The sequence below is a fragment of the Neolamprologus multifasciatus genome, chromosome 13 (assembly GCF_963576455.1).
Source record: "Neolamprologus multifasciatus chromosome 13, fNeoMul1.2, whole genome shotgun sequence".
Taxonomy (NCBI): Eukaryota; Metazoa; Chordata; class Actinopteri; order Cichliformes; family Cichlidae; genus Neolamprologus; species Neolamprologus multifasciatus.
Window position 1 is genome coordinate 5,859,784 of NC_140451.1, and position 22,842 is coordinate 5,882,625.

The following is a 22,842-nucleotide window of genomic DNA, read 5'->3' on the forward strand; positions in this document are numbered from 1 at the left end:
GAAACAGCTGTTTACAGTACATGCAGCACTTATGTGTTTGAACATCACATAATGCTAACTCATTATTCAGTTGCTTCTGGGCACGGTAGTAACTGTGTGCTAAAGACCTGTTGGGCAATGGCATCAAGCAGCATCCTAATGTAGTTTCTGTGCATGTGTGTGTGAATGTCAAGGATCTTTCATCCAAACCCCCCACCGCCACCCACCATCAGTACACACACACGCACACACACACACACACACACACACACACACACAGCAAAGAAAAATGTCAGAGTTTTGCACTGACTGACAGCTACGACCGTGACAATCCGTTCTTAACAGGTTGAGTTTATGTCACTGTGCAGTGATATAAACACAAACTGTCCAGTAAAGAAACAAAACACCAAATTCTATTGAGTACTGTTAATGTTGCTAAAATTGAGTTTAGTTTACATTTTATTTATGTCACTCTTATTGTTATAGTTTTATTTATGAAATATCTTTGGAATGACACATCAGAAATTTGCTCAAAATTATTATTATTAATAATTATTATTATTTTTCATTAGAAACTTGTTGTACCATATCATAGTACATGACTTGTAGGTAAGAACCCGACATGTCAGTGTTGACGTCACCCTATATTTCCGCCTACTGTTTCAGTCGTTGCACCAACTCCGGGACCCACCTGTAGGCTCTTGAGGGATGTTTACTCATCACTCCCCAGTTTCTATGTCTGCTATATTTGCAGAGAGTAATGAGCCTAGACGGCAAACTGTAGTAATATTCAAATGCTCCAATAAATCAAGTGTGAGTTGTCAGGCTGAATTATTATAAATACTGGCACGGTTCATTTCATATTTAAAAACATAATAATATGCCATCCAAAAATAAGCAGATTCCTTTAATTGTAGCCAAGTATCCTTAGCAAGACACTGAGGCCCCAATAGCTGTGATGTGTGAATGGGAAGGCTCCATTAAACCAACCCAATGTTAGTCTGCAAAAAACCTTGGTGTCACAATAAACACTCTAAAATTCACATTTCTTTCATGATGCTTCAAATTGTTGTTGATGTTCTGTTATTTCTAAGAATGAACTAACCCTAAAAATGACTAATGCATCTGAAACTTTTAGAAAACGTTTTCAATTCCTTACTAAACTAATTTTGGCAAATTTGAAATTAAACAATGTCTTTTTTATTAAGAGGTTTCCTTTTATACACATAAACATCAACATATATATTATACATATAAACAGAAAGAAAAGAGAAGGATTACAGATGATCTGTACATTAAGGTTAAGTAGTACATTTAAGCTGTAAAATGAGTTCAGAAATGTATCTTCGGCTGTGAAATAAAAGGGAAAAAAAAAGGGGGGGGAAAAAGAGAAAAAAGAGAGAAAAATATAAACCAATGTATAATATATCCCAAAGTAACATAATCCCTGCAAAACAATCCCATTCATTCCCACCCAGGTCACTGTCTGCACCTGCACACTGTAATTCCACACCAGACTTAAGAGGCAAATTTGAAATTAAACTGGAATGGTGTGAAATGTGAGTTTTTGGTGACTTGAGGTAGAATAAACCTTTTCCGCTTCTTATATAATGTTTTACATTCTTTAATCTGTATTTTGACTGTTTTCTGATTCATAAATTGTTATATAATTATAAAAAGTCAAACCAGAGAAACAGAAAACACCATATAGCCCTCTTGAGGAGATGATGCTGGTGGTTATACATTTTCAATCATTATGTTCAGGGACATAATGATCACTTGGTAAACCTGGGGACCTTACAATTTATTGCAAGTTTCAACAGAGCCTATCAATAGTCTTCTACCATTGTCTTATTTATTTATGGTGTTTATAAAGAGCAATCTTAATTCCTCAAGAAATAACCTTGAAAATAAATTGAAAAACAAAAGACACTTCAGGGTTCCTTTATTAGCAGCATTTCATGGAATATCTTCTCATCCATCACATCAGCTAGCGTGTTTTCATCACATTTTCCTCAGTGCAGTTCACATTCAGTTGTCATGTCAATTATACATAAACATCTGTACAAAACCAAACTGCTGCCTTCGCACTCCACTTCCCTGCAAGATGAAGCTTTTCATAATTGGAAGGATGGCTCTTAACAAGCACTGCTTTAATTTTTCTTTCCTCCACACGTTCACCTCACCATCTCCTCATCCCCATCATTTAGGGAGCGCTAATGTGTTAAATGCGAACAACAAAGACAGGATGTCTTGCCATTTTCTGCTTCCCCACTGTTTCCCATGTTGCTGTAGTGGCTAAATTAGACCGAACCAAACACAGAAATTAGAGCTCCGAGGCCAGATGTGATATTTGTTTTTCACACTGTGGCGTCAGGTAGATGTTTAAAAAAAAATAGAAGGAAAATCAAAACTGCTCCCTCATTGGGTTTGGGACTCATTTTGATTCACCAATGGTGGCCGGCTAATCATTTGATCCTGTTAGAAGAAGTGTTTGTGTGTGATTCTGCCATGAGAGTTAACAACCGCTGCAAAAAGGCCGGGTGTCTGGGTTTGTGCACGGCTACTGCTGTCTGTGTGTGTGCACATGGGCGCATGTGTGTGTGTGTGCATGTGTGTGTGTGAGTGTTTGTGTGTGAGTCCCCTCGTTGGCTGTTTTTTCCCTATAAAAGCAATTTGCCCCATGCTCAGGCTAGGCAATGAGCAGATGCTACCATTGTAAATGATGATGCGAAGGGCCATAATAAAGAGTTGATAAACACAGAATTACTGCTGGGCTGTGGGCTTGCAGAGAGAGAGGGGAGGGGAGGGAAGGGGAGGAGAGAGAGAGAGAGAGAGGAAAGAGGGGGGTGTCATACACAATGAGAAAAACAGAAAATGTAAACCAAGATCTTGAAGTTCTCTCAACCTGTTATTTATTTGCTATTTAGTACAAATACACAAGGTTATTCCTTCATTGTTATAGTAAAAGTATCCCATGCGTTTCCTTCTATTTGCTTGAAAGTGTTGGCTGTCGGGGGCAAGAAGTGGCTACAAGCTGTCTGGTCACCGCTCTCATATGGCTCTGATACGGCTAAAAGGAAAATCCCATTGTAGGTTAGCCTTGAGCATCCCTGTCAAAATGTTCTGGCTCCACCACTGTCTATTTTTTTAAATGGCTTGTATTTGTATAGCACTTTTCTAGTCCCTAAGGACCCCAAAGCACTTTACACAACCAGTCATCCACCCATTCACACACACATTCACACACTGGTGATGGCAAGCTACATTGTAGCCACAGCCACCCTGGGGCGCACCGACAGAGGCGAGGCTGCAGGACACTGGTGCCACCGGGCCCTCTGACCACCACCAGTAGGCAACGGGTGAAGTGTCTTGCCCAAGGACACAACGACCGATTGTCCAAGCCGGGGCTCGAACCGGCAACCTTCCGATTACAAGGCAAATTCCTGACTCTTGATCGTAGCTCAAGAGTCAAGCATACAAATTTACTCCCACTAAAGACACTCACTCCTTTTTTCTGAACCTAGTTTGATTAATTAGTCATGGAATCTTCTGTGTACTTTAAAAAATAAGTTACATGATAGTTTTGTTTCCACTTACAGCCTCTCAACTTGAAAAGCATTTAATATGTTGTGGGCTGTAAAGTGTCCTTAGATGCTAACGGTGTAAGTGAGTTCTGCCAATTAAAACTAAGAAAGTAAATGAAGTTGAAACAACTAAAGCTTACATATGTTAGAATCAGCTGATACTTCATTATCTTCATGGGTGAGGAGGCGTTTTGCTAAGTGTGTGAAAATACCCAGAATATCCAGATTTCTATTGGATGCACATTAAGATGACCGGTCGTTGCAGTGCTAGATTCCCCCTTATAAGATGTTATCGAGAGTTGATCTACAGTAGTTTGAAAAAGAAGTCCAGTCTTGTAAAAGTTTATAAACAAAAAGAAGCCATATTTCCCTTGATGTCTAAGGAGCTTGAAAAGAAAAGTGTCTGGACTTCTTTAAGTTGCTTGAAGTCTGCAGTCTATTTACACCTACAGGCCAGTGGACACTCTTTCAAGGATGAGGATGTACACATCTTGGACAGGGAGGAACACTGGTTTGAGCGTGGAGTCAAGGAGCCATTTATGTGAAAAGGGAAAGACCATCTCTGAATCGAGGAGGGGGCCTAAGGGTCCATCTTTTCCCCAACTCTCTGTGAATGGTACTCATGGCCATTGATCAGTGGGCTTTGATCAGTGGGTTTTGGTCAGTGGTTGTTGATCAATGGTCATGAGAATTTGCATAATTAAGATTAAGGAACTGACCTCCCAGCCCATTGTTCCTTCAGTGGGCTGGTTTCAGTCATTATGCAAATGTACTGTTTATAAGATTTGGGGAAACCTGCAGTCAGCTGAGACTGAAGAAGTGACTTGGATGAGTAACGAAACGTTTCTTTTGGAGATTTACTTACCTGGATGACTGAGCATGCATCAAGACGTTTGTACTGTTGTCTTTCATTTAGTACCACTCAGTACTACTTAACAAAAATACTGGTTCTCAGCCATTATTTCTACACTGTTATATATAATCTTATGTCAAATGTTTTGGCCATTATTGCACCTCTAAATCGTGTCTATCTCAACCCCCCCCCCCCCTCCCTCCCGCCCTCTCTTTTTACTGGAGGGCTGTTATGATGTCACTGTACACCAAGTGCCTTGTAAATGCAGTGACCCCTGACTCATAGGGGACCTATGAGTCTGTGTGTATGTGTGAGAATAAAACTATGTCCCCGGGATGTTAGTCAAAGGGCTACCCTTTGTGAAGCCTGTTCACTGTATAGTGCATTTTTCTTCTTTGCCCCCCTCCAAACATCTCCCTTTCCACCACATGTTTGATGTTTGTTGGACATTTTGTTTGACCCAAAAAAAAAGAAAAGAAAGAAAAATAAAAGCTTTCAACAACACTTTTGTGCAAACACACATGCATGCTCAAAAACCTCCTTAGAAAGGAGACAGAGAGGCAGACAAGGCGAGTGGAAGAAGGCAGACTGAATGATGAGGACAGGGAGCAAATGCAAGTAAGATTAAGAGACTGCAAAAGAGCAATAGTGAAAGAGGGGGTGAGGGAGAATTTCCTCCCTTCGGCAGCAGAGATGGTGCCTCTTTCATGTTCTCCATGCTTGGATCTGAAGCTCTGTCTCCTAGCTAGGCCTGGTGTGCATGTGTGGAGCTAAGTGCTGGTTAATTTCCCCTTGGATCCCTCTGATTTCCACCGACAACCCCTCCAACACCACAGCCTCCATGCCTTCTCTGTGTGGCGTGGAGCGAGGGCAGTCAATGGACAGTGCTGGTAAGTCTGGAAATGCACAAATAGAGACCGTGCTTTGTTTCAGCCACCAGCCTCCTTCTAGACCTCAGGAAGAACTATAAGGGAGTGCTTTCCATAAGTAAGTTAAGGAAAAAGTTGCCAGCAAGCCACAAGGGTAGGATCAGAGTCAAGTTGCACTTGAGCCACATACTCAATAAAGATTGGTTTAAAAAGTAAATCAGCTCTCTTGCATGGATTTTGACCTTAAAATTTGTTATAAGATTTGCATTTGGATTTGCCAACTAGATAAAATTTCCACAAAAAAGGGTTAGAAGCCAATCACAATAAAATACAAGACAAGAACAGTTGTTAGAAAGTTAGTATTTCTCTCAGTATGTCACAGCTTCGCATAGATGCTTTTTGCTCATGTTTCATGAAACATTATTGTCAAATAAATAAGTTATTTGCTTAAATATTATTATCATTTTATATGTACATCTGAACATATCACATCTAAACAAGAGACGGTGCCAAAGTGTCCCTCGGTTGTTTTGTGTTCATTGAAACCATTTTGGAGGATTTTGAGTCAACACACACATTGTGGGTGCTTTGTAGTGGGGCTCAGTTCAAAGAGTTATCAATCCCTTCAGTCAGCTTTCTCTGTGGATGCATATAAGAAGGGAAGCACATTAATTGCTTTCTAGTTTGTGACCCTAAATGTCTCTGCATTTTAAATAAAAAAAAGTTCCAGTCAAACTTCACAGAGAGACATTTTCCAGATTTTGAACTGCTTCTAACTGGTTCATGAGCTATGTTGTGCTTTGATAAATGTTTGCATCTTTGCAGCTACAAACGTTTGCCAGATGTTTACTGTTGCAATGGAAAGGTACACATTTACAGGATGAACATAGATCGCCTGTATTACAAAGTGTGATTTTAGGTAGTCGCTGAAATATTTTTGAGTTATAATGTGCTACTCAGTCTTTAACCATCGTTTCAAAATCTCTGTTGTTTAGTGGAAGAGTTGGGCTTCTAACGAATGGACCATGTCTTTAGAATTTCTGAAGCTTCCAGATATTCATTTAGAGATCCTTATTATTATGCTTCTTATCGCGTACCCAAACCTGAGCGTACACAGCTACTGTTAAATGAGGGGGTATAACCCTCATACTACACCCTTACTTTTAAAATGTATTCCACTACAGATTACAGATTACATGTCCCAAAATGTATTTTGTAACGTATTCCGTTACGTTACTCAATGAGAGTAACGTATTCTGAATTCTTTGGATTACTTAATATATTATCATAACCACTGCTCATCTACAATCACAATGAACACCGGTGTACCACAAGGCTGTGTGATGAGCCCTTTCCTCTACTCCCTCTTCACCCATGACTGCAGACCTGCTGATGGTTCCAACACCATCATTAAGTTTGCAGATGACACCACGGTGATTGGCCTCATCAGTGACAACGATGAGGCCGCCTACAGGGAGGAGGTGGATCGTCTGGCTGAGTGGTGCAACAGAAACAACCTGCTGCTTAACACAGAGAAGACCAAGGAGCTCATCGTGGACTACAGGAGGAATGCTGACCCACATCCACCCATCCACATTAAGGGGACGGCTGTGGAGCGTGTGAGCAGCTTCAAGTTCCTGGGAGTCCACATCTCCGAGGATCTCATCTGGACGACCAACTGCTCCAAGCTGGTCAAGAAGGCTCACCAGCGCCTCTTCTTCTTGAGGACTCTGAGGAAAAACCACCTGTCCTCAGACATCCTGGTGAACTTCTATCGCTGTACCATCGAGAGCATCCTGACCAACTGTATAACAGTCTGGTATGGGAACTGCTCTGCCTCGGACCGGAAGGCATTGCAGAGGGTCGTGAAAACTGCCCAGCGCATCGCCGGAGCACCACTTCCTGCCATAAAAGACATATACAGGAAGCGGTGTCTGAAAAGGGCTGGGAAAATCATCAAAGACCCCAGTCACCCATCACATAGACTCTTCACCCTCCTGCCCTCTAGGAGGCGCTACAGGAGCCTCCGGACTAAGACCACCAGGTACCGGAACAGCTTCTTCCCCACAGCTGTCAGACTCCTGAACTCTGCCTCCTGACATCTGACCCATGTTAAACTCATGGACTGGACATACACACACCCACAACCACCTACACACACACACAATGGACAACCGTACCCTCAAACACACAATAATAACATGGACTGAACCACCATTCACAATCACTAGCACTTTATATACCTCTGTAGAAATTATCCACATATCTCACTTATCTTAACTGCACTACTGTATAGTTCTGTGTAAATAATCATACGATAATTTTTAATCCTACAACTGTTTATAACTTGCATAGTTCACATTTCTGTATAACTGTATATCTCAGATTTCTGTATAGTTTTTTTAAATTTCATATTTATATCCTGTTCATAGCCTGTACATACTTATAGTTATAGAATATTCATAACATACTTCACACCGTGTACATTATAACATACCATAATAGACCCATTTCTGTAACATACTTACATATCTATATTATTGCTAATATATATTGTAATATATCTATATCACTAAAGCACTTCTGGATGGATGCAAACTGCATTTCGTTGCCCTGTACCTGTGCATGTGCAATGACAATAAAGTTGAATTCTATTCTATTCTATTCTATTCTATTCTATATTATCATGCTTTTTTACAACTACATGAATGTACTATTGCTGTGTGATTTATTACTTTTACTGAAGGTTATTCACCATACCAATACCAACTAGATTTTTAAATCTTAATATAAAATGAGTAACATTAGGGTGGAAAATAGGTAAGGCTGCACTTTTTGCAGTGATCTCATATAGAAAACTATTCCACGTGAATATAAAACAGGTCCGCGCCTCCGAACCGTAAAGGTAAAAAACGGTAAAGAGACCTCTGGCTAACGTCGGGTTCCGTGTCGGGTTCGTAGTTGAAAACTAGCTTTACTTTGTTGTCTGGGACAACTTTGTATATATATATTATATATTTACATGCTTCCAACTCCCGTTTCTGGTTGGTGACATCTCTTACTTTTCTCCCTCCCTCGCTCACAGACACATAACGGGTATGGCAGTCCATTCTCCCTGCAGCAAAGACTACACTGCCCATGAGGCTACATTTTTTAGGGCTATGCCTGTAACACTCTGCCTATTGCCTTCATATTGAATAATTTTTTTGAATAATTTTTAAAAATATTTCTTCACAATATTATGCGGGCTGCAATTAGGGTACATGGGCCGCGAGATTGAGACACAGACATGAGAGCATCTTAATGCGTGTTTTGTTTGGGTTTCCACCGGCATGGAAACCAAAAATATAGAGTTCATAGCCTTATGAAACAGGAAAATACCGTCGTGTAATCCATTTATTTCAACAAAGTAACTGTATTCTGAATACCACCTTTTAAAACAGTAACTGTAACGTAATACAGTTACTCATATTTTGTATTTTAAATACGTAACGGCGGTACATGTATTCCATTACTCCCCAACACTGGGTATAACAAATAAACACTTGCAAAGCAAACATCACACCTACAGTGGTCTTTCTCAGTATGAAGACTTATTAACTTATAAGAACAAGCTCTTATTAACCTAGCTTGTTCTTATGTAGACTTTTTCTGATCTAACTGAAAATTCAAAGTGTTCTTTGCAACATGCCTCATTCATAAAAGTTCTTTTTTTGCGCTTTACCTAACTGTTTTCTATCTAACATTCACACTCTGATGGATGCACTGGAGAGCAACTTGGCCTTCGGTATCTCGCTGGCTGCAGACTGAAGCATCAGGGATTGCATCACCAACCATGTGATTTGAACTCTCTGATTAGTAGATGGACCGCTCTACCTCCTGAGCTACACCGCATGCCTTCCACTTTCTTCTTTGTCTGTCTGTGGGCAACAACAAAGGAAATTTCAGCACAGTTTACACTGGCACCCTGTTGGTCAACAGCACCATTGTTAACCCAGACCCCGGCGTATCTGGCATTTAAATCGCATTCTTTATGTTCCTCATGTTTGATTTGGCCAAGCTTCTACACCCGGTTACTTACACAACCCTTCATACCTCCATAATTATTTCTATACCTTGTCCAAAATCTTTGAGGGTGATTGCAGTCAGTTTAAGTCAAATTGTGATAGTCTGGAGACTGGTTTCCTCTCACCAGGCAACCTGTCCAAAAGTGTTGGTCACTAATATTTGCAAGTGATCACAAAGCAAAAATAAAAAATAAAAAGTCTATTTTCTTTTGGTGTGTGTTGTTTTTATTTATGTACATGCATATATTCACATATGCACATTTTAGAATGTCTTTGCAGTTTGGTGCCTGGATTTCATTCTTGGCATATCTAAACAGGAGACTCTTATGTAGATATTACAGACTGCTTTATTCATTCTCTGCACATCAAACAGGAATGACACAGAGTGCTGTTGTGGGAAGATCACAAGATGAGAGAGGAAAGACAAAGGGTGGGAGTGTGGCATGAAAAAAACCCCCAAAATACAAAACTGAATGCAGCTTCCAGCCACAGCTGAGTTTAGGAGAAGTCTGGAAAGGAGAACGCATTCCAATGCAAATAACAAAATGGCTGCCTTTCATCAACACTGATTTCATTTTGTTAAAAAAAACGAAGAAGAAAGTGATGAGATGTCTTTAAATCCACACTTGCAGCGAGCCTTTTGATATGGCAGAAAATGTCCTGGGGTTGGATGACAGACAAAGTGTGTCCTACAGTGTGCATTTTCAAATGTGAATCTTCTGCTTGTTTGTTTTTTTATTTTTATCTCCGTTTTTGCTCCAAATTCCATTTAAGGGTATTTTTCACACAAACAGGATAATGTGTAAAATCCATCATTTTTGCATAACATATTCTTTTTTCCATCTGCAGTTACAATTCAGCATTTATGCAAAACTCAGAGCTTGAATTGTCAAATCAAACACAATAATCACATTCACTCCAGTTCCAGGGAACCATAGCTTGCTTCAAGGCAGGGTTAACTTCACTGACCACTTTAAAAAAAAAAGAATTCTGACAGAAACAGGGCAATAACCAAATAAAATCGAATGCACCAGGACAAAAACTTGCGTTTAGATTCTTAGAAGAATCAATTTAGATTCTAATGAATACATGAATAAACACCAGATGAAAATATTCTGCATATGAGGCCCAATCACAACTATTTAAGTTGTGTAGAAATGCAGGATAAGTTTGAAAGTGATCCCATCAGGAGTAATCTCCTTCAGCAGTAAGGTTAGACGCGTACACATGATTTGCCCTCAGGAAACAGTACAGCTTTTCTTTTGCTGGGGTTACAGTTAAGTCCGTGAATATTTTGACTTTTTTTTAATCGCCATTACCAGTGACGGTCCTAGCCTGTTTGGCGCCCTGGGCGAACACTCCCTCTGGCGCCCCCCCCCCCCCCCCCCCCCAACCACACACACACACACAAAACATATTAAGGATTGTACATTAACATAAAACTGTTGTACACACACACACATATGAAGAGAGAGAGTATGCATAGTATGCAAACGGCTACCAAACAGCCATCATAATTCATCATACAATGAGAACAGGACAAATCAACAACTGACAATGACTAATTAATATTAAAATCTGTAACATAATGTATTATTTGGAGTTTAGTCTGTTACTGTTGCTATTTTTATCATTTCTTCTTGGAGCAACTGTAACGCACATCATTTCCTTAGGGATTAATAAAGTATTCTGATTCTGATTGTTTCAGGATGACCTGCCATTATCCAATCACACATCTGCTTACCTGCATCTAACAGACCTACACCTTAGTTCACAGATTCACTTTGTTTATTTCTGGTTTATTTCTGAGATTTCACACAACCCAGGACTCAAATCATGAATACATGATGGGCTTGGATTTACAACATTATGAATGAAATGTGCTCTATTTGGAAGCAGCAGGCCCCTCCTCCCCTTTCGACGGGTTGTGTGTGAGACTTTAAATAATCAAACTGTAAATTATAAATTTTAAATCGTTATTGATCTCTTTACCCCGAGTCCTAAAGTGTATATTTATTTTCTTACTCTTCTTATATTTATTGTTTGTTTACTTGCACTGCTGTAACTGGAGCCTCGTCGTCTCGTCTCTCTATACACTGGACTGTATGTAGCGGAGATGACAATAAAGTTTACTTTGACTTCAGCAGCGAGCAGGCGCACCGAGGGCTCTCGCGCTCACTTTTCGTGTACAGAATTACGAAAAAACATCGGTGCAAATTATAAGTCTGTATCATGATGTCTGGTGTTTTCATGTTTGTTGGTTTGTTTTAATTTTGTTTTATTTTGCGAGTTGGTTATTAGATGCCGCTCCAGCCAGCCAGAGACTCCCCCGCCGCCCCGCCCTCTCCTCCCTGTGTCGCAAGCAGCAGGCGCACCTCGCAAACGGAGGGCGCCCTTACTCCCAGCAAATGGGCGATAGAAAACCGATCGGTGCCTGTACCATTCCCAATATGCGCTGGCTGACGTCGGGGAAGCATGAGTACGAGCATTTTGCCCGTGATGCCCCCACCACGATGCCGCCCCGGGCAACTGCCCGTGTCGCCCGTATCTAAAACCGCTACTGGCCATTACCACAATGAATTTTAAATAAAACAACACAGATGCAGTTGAAGTGCAGACTTTCAGCTTTAATCCAGTGGACTGAACAAAAAGACTGCATAAACATACCTAACTACAGAGTTTTTTTTTAATAGAATCCCTTCATTTCAGCTTGAAAGTAATTGGACAAATTAAATAACTCAAAATAAAATGTTCACTTTTAATACTTGGTTGAAAACCCTTTGCTGATGTATTTCACTTCTTTACTAACTCCTGGGTTGCTTTTGCTGTGTGTTTTTGGGCCATTGTCCATCTGTATTATGAAACGTCACCCAATCAATTTGACTGTATGCCTCTGAATACCTCAGAATTCATTCGTCTGCTTCTGTCTTGTGTCACATCATCAATAAACACAAATGTCCCAGTGCCAGTGGCAGCCATGCACACCCAAACCATTAACCTGCCTCTGTCGTGTTTTACAGATGATGTGGCACGCTTTGGATCATGAGCTGTTCCACGCCTTCTCCATACTTTTTTCTCGCCATCATTCTGGTAGAGGTTGATCGTGGTTCCATCTGTCCAAAGAATGTTTTTCCAGAACTGTGCTGGCTTAGATTTTTATAGCAAAGTCCAATCTATCCTTTCTGTTCTTGGGGCCTATGGGTGGCTTACAACTCATGCAGTGGACCTTTTGCCTTTACCTTCATACAGTCTTCTCCATATGGTAGACTTTTATATTGATTGCCTACTTCCTGGAGAGTGTGGAGAGAGTGGAGAGTGCACTTGGTTGGCTGTTTTCCACAACTGTTGTCATCTGCGGACATCCAGATCTTTTTGTGTTGCTGAGTTCACCAGTGCTTTCTTTCATGCTCAGGATGTACCAAACTATAGGTTTTGCCGTACCTAATATTGTAGTGATTTCTTGGATGGGTTTTTTCTCTGTTTAAGGATAGCTTGTGATTACATAATGAAGGAACTGCCCATACCTGCCAAAGAAATAGCCTTTAAGTCAGTTGTCCAATTACTTTTGGTCCATTTAAAAAGAGGGCGGGACATGTTAAGGAGCTCAAATGAAAGCTGAGAATCTAAACATTATATCCATGTCTATTATATAACTATAATTGGAACATGTTTTAGTGAACATGTAAAATACAAAACGTGTGTCAGTGTCTAAATATATATGGACTTAACTGTGGTACATTGCCAAAAGTCCAGAATACCACCCTGCAGTATGTTACCCAAATCTTTTTCTTTGTTCATCATGTTTGTGAAAGAGGAAAACTGATGTGCTGCTGCAGTTTTAAATCTTTGTATTGACGGCTTTAGCTATCCTACATCTAACTACATCTAAAATGAATGGCAGATAAAGTCATTCCATCAGTGCCAAGTTCCAGTTTGGGAACCACTGGGCTATTACTGTACTGTATAAAGATTCTCTGTCAAAAGCAGCAGTTTGCCAGTTGATTGGTAAGTTTACTTTGTCTAGTTTTCTTTGTGTGAGCAATGGCCCTTAGTCCAGAAGTGCATTCCCTCCTGGTAGGAGCAGCAGAAGCAGTAGTAGTAGTAGTAGTAGTGGTGGTAGTATTATCACACACACACAGACACACACACATACAGTGGGTCCATGAACCAGCTGGCCAGCTGTTAGTGAATTAGTTTTTTTTTTTCTTTGCCTCTGCAGTATAAGCCAATCACCAAGCCTTGTTTAATGCAATTAAGGGGGATGTCGATACTGTGCAGTGATTGGCTGAGAAGAACAGCATGAGAGCACAGAGTACATTCTACCTATAGAGACAGTAATTAGCACATGCTGGTCATTAGTACACACACAGACCTATAGATATAAATACACACATGCATAAGGTTGGGCAGGATGCCATCTTGTTCTTGCTGTTTAGTGCAACCAATGTCATATAAAGAAGCAATGCATACACACACACACATATTCCAGCAATGATTCTGTGCAACAGTGTGTGTGCTGGAGATTTATTAAAATTCCTTCTAAACATGGCCCATCTCTTTGAGGGTCCCATGAAGAGGTCCTGCAGTGAGCCTTTTAATGAAGGATCAGAGCAGACCCTTCTAAAAATGCCAAACAAATACACAGACCCATGCTCACACACATGCACACACACGCAGGCATTTGCCATAAACCACCCCCTCCCAATAATCCCTCTCACTTCTAATGGTAGCCATTTGCCATTCATTAAGATCAAAATGCTGTTTTCTGCCAGGACAAATTGCAAAGCTATTTCATTCACAGCTTGAGAAAGGCCTGAGACTCCGTTGGGTTTCTTTGGGCCGTTTGAGCACTGAAGCAGGGTTGGCTAATGTGGCTAACAGGCTTTGAATTGTGCAGTGTGGTAACATGGCAGAGAGAGAAAAAGTAAGCAAGAACATTTTAAGGTGCCCTGTATAAAATTTTAGTGAAAGTGCATTTTTTTGAAATTTTAAATCCATTAAGCTTTTAATTATCCTCTTGGTATAACATGGCTGTGCTAAACGTTCATCAAGTGGAAACTATACCCACAGCATTACACAAGGAGTAAGGCAATGAAGTAAACTTGCAGTTTAAACATGAATTAAGATTAAATGCTAGTGCACCAGCATTGGGAAACCAATACTGAATGTCTTTTAATAGCCATACAGCCATTCAATGGGTTACTGGGCAATAGGATACGCAAGGTATTGTAGACATAATGTTATAAAGTTAGCAGATTGTTGGTGTTTTCAGATGATGAGTGGGCCACCAGTTTTTTTAATGTTTTTTTTTTTTCTATCATATTGGCATAGAACATATAATTTGTATGTGGAAACACTACAGGGTGGGCCATTTATATGGATACACGGTAATAAAATGGGAATGGTTGGTGATATTAAAGTCCTGTTTGTGGCACATTAGTACATGTGAGGGGGCAAACTCCCCAAGATGGGTGGTGACCATGGTGGCCATTTAGAAGTCGGCCATCTTGGATACAACTTTTGTTTTTTCAATAGGAAGAGGGCCATGTGACACATCAAACTTATTGGTAATGTCACAAGAAAAACAATGGTGTGCTTGGTTTCAACGTAACATTATTCTTTCATGCGTTATTTACAAGTTTCTCTTTGTTCACAGCCATTGACATGTCGAAGAGGTTAACACGTGAGGAGCGGATCGAAATTGTGTTGATATCTGGTCATCTTGAAGCTTTTTTTCAAGGAATTGAAAATGATCTATGACGGCATTTAAACTGTTGTCCTGATCAAACTTCCATGGCAATCCGAGATAGGGACTAAACCTAGTGTCAACCGCAAGATCTGAAAAATTAAGCCAACATTGAAATGCCAAAACCTGCCGTTCCTTCCCCAAGGAGCTGTAGCAGACTTATGCTGTTGGTGCCATTAAGAAAACAAAAACATTTTAATGGATTCTCACTATAGTATGGTTTACTGTGTGGAAGCTTGTGGTCCAATTTTTGACCCTAGCATTTCATTTGTGCGTTACGTCTCAGTGATAAGCAGCTATCAGTATAGAGCGCACTACACAAATTAAATTTATGGATCCGCTGAACTTAGCACTCATTTCAAAAATGGCAAATTATGGGCCAAGCAAAACAATATGGTGGTAACCAAAGTACTAACATCAAGATTTAAATGGAGAATTCAAAAAACAGTGACTGCCTGACATGATGGCTACAACCACCCTTAAAATAGAGCCTCTGAACTTCACAAAAGACCCTTACCTAGATCACATGACTTAGTGGTGATAATGTAGCTCACACATCAAATGTGTCATGTAAATGGAATTAAAAAAGTAAGAAAAACAGCAATTTATTCTCATTGTTACATAAAATACTTAAAACACTGTCTATAGTCAAATGCAGAAATAAGTGACTCCTCCCACTTTACATCTGCGTAGATAACGTCTAATTTCATTTTAGTTTACATACACAGTAACATGATAATAATGTTTGTATTAACTATGTAATGGAAAACATGACCCATTTTACCTCCTATACAAAAGACTTTTAGCAACTTTAAGTGTCTATGCAAAAGTCTTTCTGCATGCCCCCACAGCTTCATTATTTCTGTATTTTTTTTGTCCACGTGGGTGTGATCTTCCAACATGTTACAGTGTATGTATTCATGTATACTATGTATTCCTGGTCTGCGTGCGTGTGGTGCAGGTGGGTGAGGGAGTGGTAATTAACAATGACATCTCCTGAGCCAGGTCTAATCAGTGCTCTCTTCTCTTCATATGCTATATTTATCTCTCCTCTCTGTCCCTTCTATCATAGTTATTATCACTTCATCTCTGTCTTTATTCACCTCCTCTACTCTCTCTTTTACCATCCCTTTATTTCTTTTTCACTTATTCTCTGGAAAGATGTGATTAGAAAGAGGCAATACAACAATAGAGGCTACAGATGTTTCCTCTCACCATAGCTTGCTTGGAAATATAGTTATTCTCATCTATTATTCCTTTGAGAGGGGAAGAGGTGCGAGATTGATAGTTTAATCAGCTTTTAGAAAGCTTTGTTAATTGGAAAATTATGTTGCAACACTAATTTGACAGTCAAAGGTTACATATTTTACAGTATATGGTATATGTGCGAGTGCTTCAGGTTAATTAGAATTTTTTTCTTCTAATTTTATAATAGTGTTAAAAATTGAGTCTTCACTCGATTTGTGAGTGTGCACGAGTTAAATGTGCCTTTTACATGGCAGATTAGATGAAGTGACAGCTCACCACACTTTTCAGACAAAAGGCACTAAAAAGGTGCTAAATGAAATTAATCATTAATTTGATGTAACTATGAGTATGTGAAATGAAAGGTGAAAAAAAATATAAGAACACTGACATAACAGTAACAAGTCAGATTTGGGACTTTGCACATTTCTTCTATGAAACTAATAAACTTGCTAACATCCAAGCTACTGTTTGCTAAAGAATTGAAGGCTTTGGTCTGTCACAGTCTTGCATAACTATGTGCATCAAACTCTTTTCAGTGTATGTGCCTAAACGTCCAAACTGGGTTTAAATTTTCTGTCTATATGTGACAGAAAAGTAACAAATAGTTGTGTGTAACCACTCTGATTCATGTGCAGGCACATTACAAACTGAAGAACTGTCACTGCTGTGGATTTGTGTCTGAAAATAGTTTGCACCATTTCAACTTTGGGTAGTGGTTAAGCTCAGAATCTGAACACGTATCCAGTTTACCCAGAATCATTTTTGCTAAATTTCAAGTCTTTGGAGAAAAGAAAGATCACCTACTCAGGAAAGAAGTAAAGTACAATAAAATGCAGGGTTTGTATTACAAATCTAATTGTACTTTATGTGCTAGGCAACATATCAAGCAATATAACCAACTGAGCTCACTTTCACTTTCAGAAAATCCACAGAGAAGTGTGAAATTGTCCGTAGTTAATGTGTTATTAAATGATTGGAAGCTGGGAAGATCCTGTTACAATGGGTCCACTTTGTTCCTTTTGTTAGATGATGATTTCAAATCAGATGATATTCTTCAGCAGATAGTTTTCCTAGAGGAGATGTAGATGTTTCAGAGGCGCTGGCAGCTTAATATACTGCATCTTTAAGAGATGCAACTTCTGTAACATATTTCTGTATCAGGTTATGTTTATGGCGTTTTGTTATTTTGAGCTTCGTGTCTCTTAAATCTCTATATGTGTTGTCAATAATGTGAGATATTTTCTTTGTTGTGTCAGTTTGAATGCCAGAAATGCAATGGCGTAAGGTTACAAGGTGACTGAGGTCCTTATGTCCAAATTGGCTAAAAAGCTTAGGTTAAGGCCCTAGTTGCAGAAACAATTTGCTAAACAAAGTCATCTGAAAATACAAGGAAATTTTGAAATATACTGACTAGTTCAGGCGACAGCTAGGCAAACTACTAGAGCTTCTGCTTTCAAGTTTGCAAACTTTGGACACCAGTTTATGATCATTTTATTGAGACTGTCAATCAAATGTTGATTTCGCTTAATTTATGCACTTTTTTTTTTTGCAGAGCTGGCTTGTGTCATCATTATGGATGCCATTTGATTTAAAAGACGCTTATTTCTCTTTTAGTAAAGCGTAAAGGAATAAACAAAAATATACATGGCGATCTAAAAAAACAATATAACTAAAATGCAAAAAAAATGTTAAATATCATATTTGGTGAAAATAGCTAATTTAGGCTTTGCGTTCAGGCCCAGTTTCTCACAGATCAAGTGCAAACTCTAAATTTCCTGTAGGTGTAAATGTATGTGTGTCTTTTAACCATACAACAGGGTGGTAGCACCTTCCCCAAGTGCATTCTGGGAGAGTTTCTTTGCAAACACAAGTGGTTATATATAGCAAATTGATGAATGAATGGAATTTGAATCATGACTGAAAGTGATGACAGCAGCATTTTTTTTACTTATATCGCTGATAATTAATGTGATTGTAACTTTAGTTGTGGAATCACACATCTCAAAGAATTGTTTGTGCTTCAGTTGCTGACTCACCTAAAGGGTGACATGAACATGTCATTGTGTCTTTGTGTTATTTAAACTAAATATAAGCTTTTCTATTCCTCAGCCATTCCACGCTGGATGATGTCTTCTTTAACCATGTACATGTATGACCTGCTCACTGGCCAGCAGAAGGCAGGGTTGTAGCATCCTTTGTCTCTTACCCCCGACTCACATACTTACATACTTACACACACACACACCTCCAGCCCTCAAGACAAAGTTCCGTATGTAAGTGGAAGGCAAAGGGACAGAAACTGCATGTACATTCATGCATATTTGTGTGTGTGTGTGTGTGTGTGTGTGTGTGTGCGTCTGGCACAGATGGGGGAACATGATAACCTTGTCTTCATGTAGGTCTAGGGGGTGGAACAGAGTAGAACATGAAGTTTCAGTCCTGCCAAATCCTGGCTTTTAACTGGCCTCAGAAACACATGCAAACAGACACACACAGGAACACACACACACACATGCGCGCGCACACACACACACACACACACATATGCGCGCGCACAAACAAACACAGAGTAAGGCCCCAGACACTGAGAAGCATGCAGCCAGGTCCAAATGTGTGTATGGGCACTGGGCCAAAGTGTATGTGTGTGTGTGTGAGCCTTGATGGAAAGCCAAAGAGTGATAGGTATAGAGGTTACAGACGTAAACAAAGAGAGGAAAGCTTTAAAGGCCGAAAAGTGCACACAGGGTGGTTTGGAGGGTCAGTTTTTAACATTTTAATAAAATTGCCAAGAAAAAACAAAGAAGTCAATCGAGGCTAAGCTCAAAGAAGTAAAGTGAGAGTAGGGAGAGAGAGAAATGTGCGAGTCAAAACTAAGTTGCAGTTTGTGAGACAAGAGAGGAGAGAAGTAGAAGAGAAAAGTGAGGGGAATAAATTGAAAGGACCACAGAAAGTAACAGTATGAAAAGATGGATAGTGTGTTTGTGACATAAATAAGGAAAGGAGAGTAGAGGGAAACAATGAGGGAACAAAAAGAGAAAGGTCACACAAGATAAATAATGTGAATTAAAAAAGAAATAAATAAGGGATTAAGAAAGAGACCAATGTGAGAAGAAGAATGGATGTCTGAGTTTTTTAAAAAATGTGAGGGGGTGTGAAAGTACAGGAAAGCCTCCCCCAGCGCCCACCTGTCTAGCTGTAATGGGATCCAAATGTTGAAAGGCCTGGAAGTTACATCGCTTGGAGAGTCTAAGGGATGAGATCTTGGACTCCAAATCAGACCATCGATTACATGGTAGAGTGGTAGCAAGTCACATGACCGTGGTTTGAATACTATTTGAAAGTTTCTGTTTCAAACTTCGATTTGTTTTCACTCTGATAACTCAGCGAAAATACTTGGCAGTGTTTAGGCACTAAAAGCCATTTGGTTAAATTAAGGGAAGGATTGTGGTTGAGTTCAAATTTACCCTTTCAAAAAATTTACCATGAAGGTGACACTTATTTTGTGACTCTCACTCAGACTCCTGTAAAGTATAAGGACAATAGTATGTTTATGTCCTTTGTACTTGTCGTATAAGTGAGTCTGTTGTGTATATTTATTTATTTATTTATTTTTTTTACCACGCAGAAGAAGTTTGTTACAGTTGCAGCAAGTGGCTGCCCCTCCCCGAGCCTGGTTCTGGGAGACGTTTCTAACAGTTAAGTACTGTTGAGTTTTTCCGTCCCACTGTCGCCAAATGCTCACTTATAAGGGGTCATCTTCTTTTTGGGATTATCTCTGTATTATTGCATATCATATGTAATCATTTACAAAGCACTTTTCATCAGTATATAATTAGACAGTATGCATATATAACTATCCACAATTGTACACACACAGTACACACATTAAACAATGTAAACGTCCTAAACCTAAACAACAAACTGCATTTTCGCACTGACATTTACACCCTGTGATTAACACCTCTCACTGTGGTCTCTTTATAATCGTCTGTTTCTTACTTAAACTATTCCAGAATTTTACACCACATAGAGATATAGGAGAATATGTTCTGTTCATCTGAAAATTGTGAATCTTTTTTAATTTCATAATAGTTACTGGCAACAACAGTTGAAAGAAGTATAACACGAATGACAACTTGGCCATTAGGTCTCCACTTGTCCATGTCTACAATATAATATAATCTGGAATTGAGTGTGATGTGGAAATCTTGTACATGAAATCCTAATAGAACAGTGCACATTTAAAAATATTCTACATTGGTTTAACAATTGAATCAAGCTAATTACATATTAAAGTGTCGCATTATCTGGCCACATAAAGTAGATTTCTAGCTTTTTATATACCTTTTTTTTTTTTTACCCTTGTTGGTCATAAGTATAATGAACAGCAGATTCTCTGCAGAACTGAGGAGACAGAAAGAAAAGAGAAAAGCCAAGAAACTCTGTTTAAAGCAGGGGTCTCAAATTCAAAAGAGCTGGGGGCCACTGTTGGAAACTGCTATCTCATTGGAGCGCCATTCTGGTGTTACAGTAAACGCAAACAGACAAACAAATAAAAGACCCACAAATATTTTCAAAAATGTAGGTTTTTTTAATCCGCTCTGCCACAGTGTTTGCTGACAGGCCACTGCTGTTGAATAACCTCTTTTTTTCTGGACATAGAATATCAGCAACTCACATCATGCTGTCCTTCAGAAACTGCACTTCAGTGAATGGCTTTCCCACTTTGGCAATTAATTCATCAAATTAAATAATTCTTAACCACACCGATTATAAATTACCAAAGAAATAGCTGTCTTAAACACTGGAAGTCCCAGGCTTTTCTAAGCCCAAGTCAGCCAAGTGGAAGCTAAATTGGCTAGTTTTTTAGCATCAATTCATATGTAAATTAGGTTGTTACTGAATGATTGCTGATTTCTAACTGCCAACTGCCTCTTTGTTAGTGTGTGGGGGTGGGGAGCTGCTAAAAGCTGTGAACTTCCTTTCCTGTTGAGGTCAATGAAATTGTCATCTTGCGGGGTCTACTAGGCTGCTGGTCAGCAAACCTGTGAAACCCACAGTATAACCCTAACCCTGCAGTATATTGCAAGTAAACCTGACAAGTTTGGGATCAAGTTTTGGGTGTCTTGCGACCTAAAATCCAAGTACATTTGCAATGTCTTCCCATATCTTGGCAAGGGAAGTACATTTGCAAGAGAGTTGGCTCACTCTCATATGGCTGGGAAGAAGGCAAGAAAATAACAGTTGCTTTGGACACAACCCTCCACACCTAGCCCTGGAAAAAGAGCCATGTGTCAGGTCAAACACAACTGCAAGAACAATCGTGCCACTGTGCGATGTGTTCACTGCTACAGATACACATGTGGTAAATGCAGACTACAGATACCATGGCAGTGCCAGGATAGTGAGTGATTGCTGAAAATGTTGAAATGTACTCACTCACTTTTTATTATTATTTGTAAATATGTGTACAAATGGTTGTTTTTTGTTTGTTGTTTTTTTTTGTACTGTTTTTATCAATAAATCTCAGCAACAAAGGAAATACACCCATGTGTGTTGATTTCTCCCTAAGATGGCAAACAGAAACACAAGTTTCCTTGTGGGTTAGGGTTAGGCTAACCCACAAGGGTTATTACTTGCAATATAATAAGCCTTGCAATATACTGCAGGGTTAGGGTTATACTGTGGGTTTCACAGGTTTGCTGACCAGCAGCCTAGTAAACCCCGCAAGATGACAATTTCATTGGCCTCAACAGGAAATGAAGTTCACAGTTAGGGGTTAGGCTAACCCTAACCCCTAACCCTAACGGCTCAGCACCACCTTATTTACATAACAAAAGCAGCAGTTCACAGTTCAGTTCAGGATATTAGCTAAAAGCCTACCTGCCATTTGGCTGGTTGGCGGGTTTTAAACGTAGAAAAGCCAAATGGCTGCTCTCTGGGACTTCCAGACTTTGCACTCAGCTTCCTCTTCACCATGACAGACTGGTGCAGTGTCCACAGCTGCAGCACCAATCCATCTATCGATCTCCCGCTCTCCCTACTTGTGAAAAAGACCCTGCGATACTTAAACAAACCATGACTTTGAGGTACTGATTCTCATTCCCGCTGCTTCACACTCGTCTGCAAACCGTTCCAGTGCAAGATGGAAGTGACCACCTGATGAAGCCAACAGAACAACATCAGAGACTGCCCAAGAGGAAGCCTTCTGGCATTTGGCTTCATCTAGAAATTCTTTCCATAAAAATTATGAAAAGAATCAGTGACAAAGGCAGAGGCTGTTCCTTCGAGTCACATCTTACTGTTGTTTCCCACATGAACAAGTCTCCCACTAAGACGACAGTCCCCAGGTGGAGCGCCCTCAAGCACCCCACCGAGGGTCTCCATGAAGGCCGGGTACTCTGAACTATCCTTTGGTGCACAGTTCTCAGACCCAAAGGTGAGGGAACAAACCCTCTCATCCACCAGGAAAAACTTCAAAATACAGGCAGCA

General features: G+C 39.8%; 1 protein-coding gene across 8 annotated transcripts in view; it reads left to right on the top strand.

The window, feature by feature from the left end:
* The window catches only part of LOC146504921 (uncharacterized), a 483,966-nt gene that overhangs the window by 220,566 nt on the left and 240,558 nt on the right, over positions 1 to 22,842 (top strand). The gene's annotated exons all lie outside the window — the stretch shown is intronic.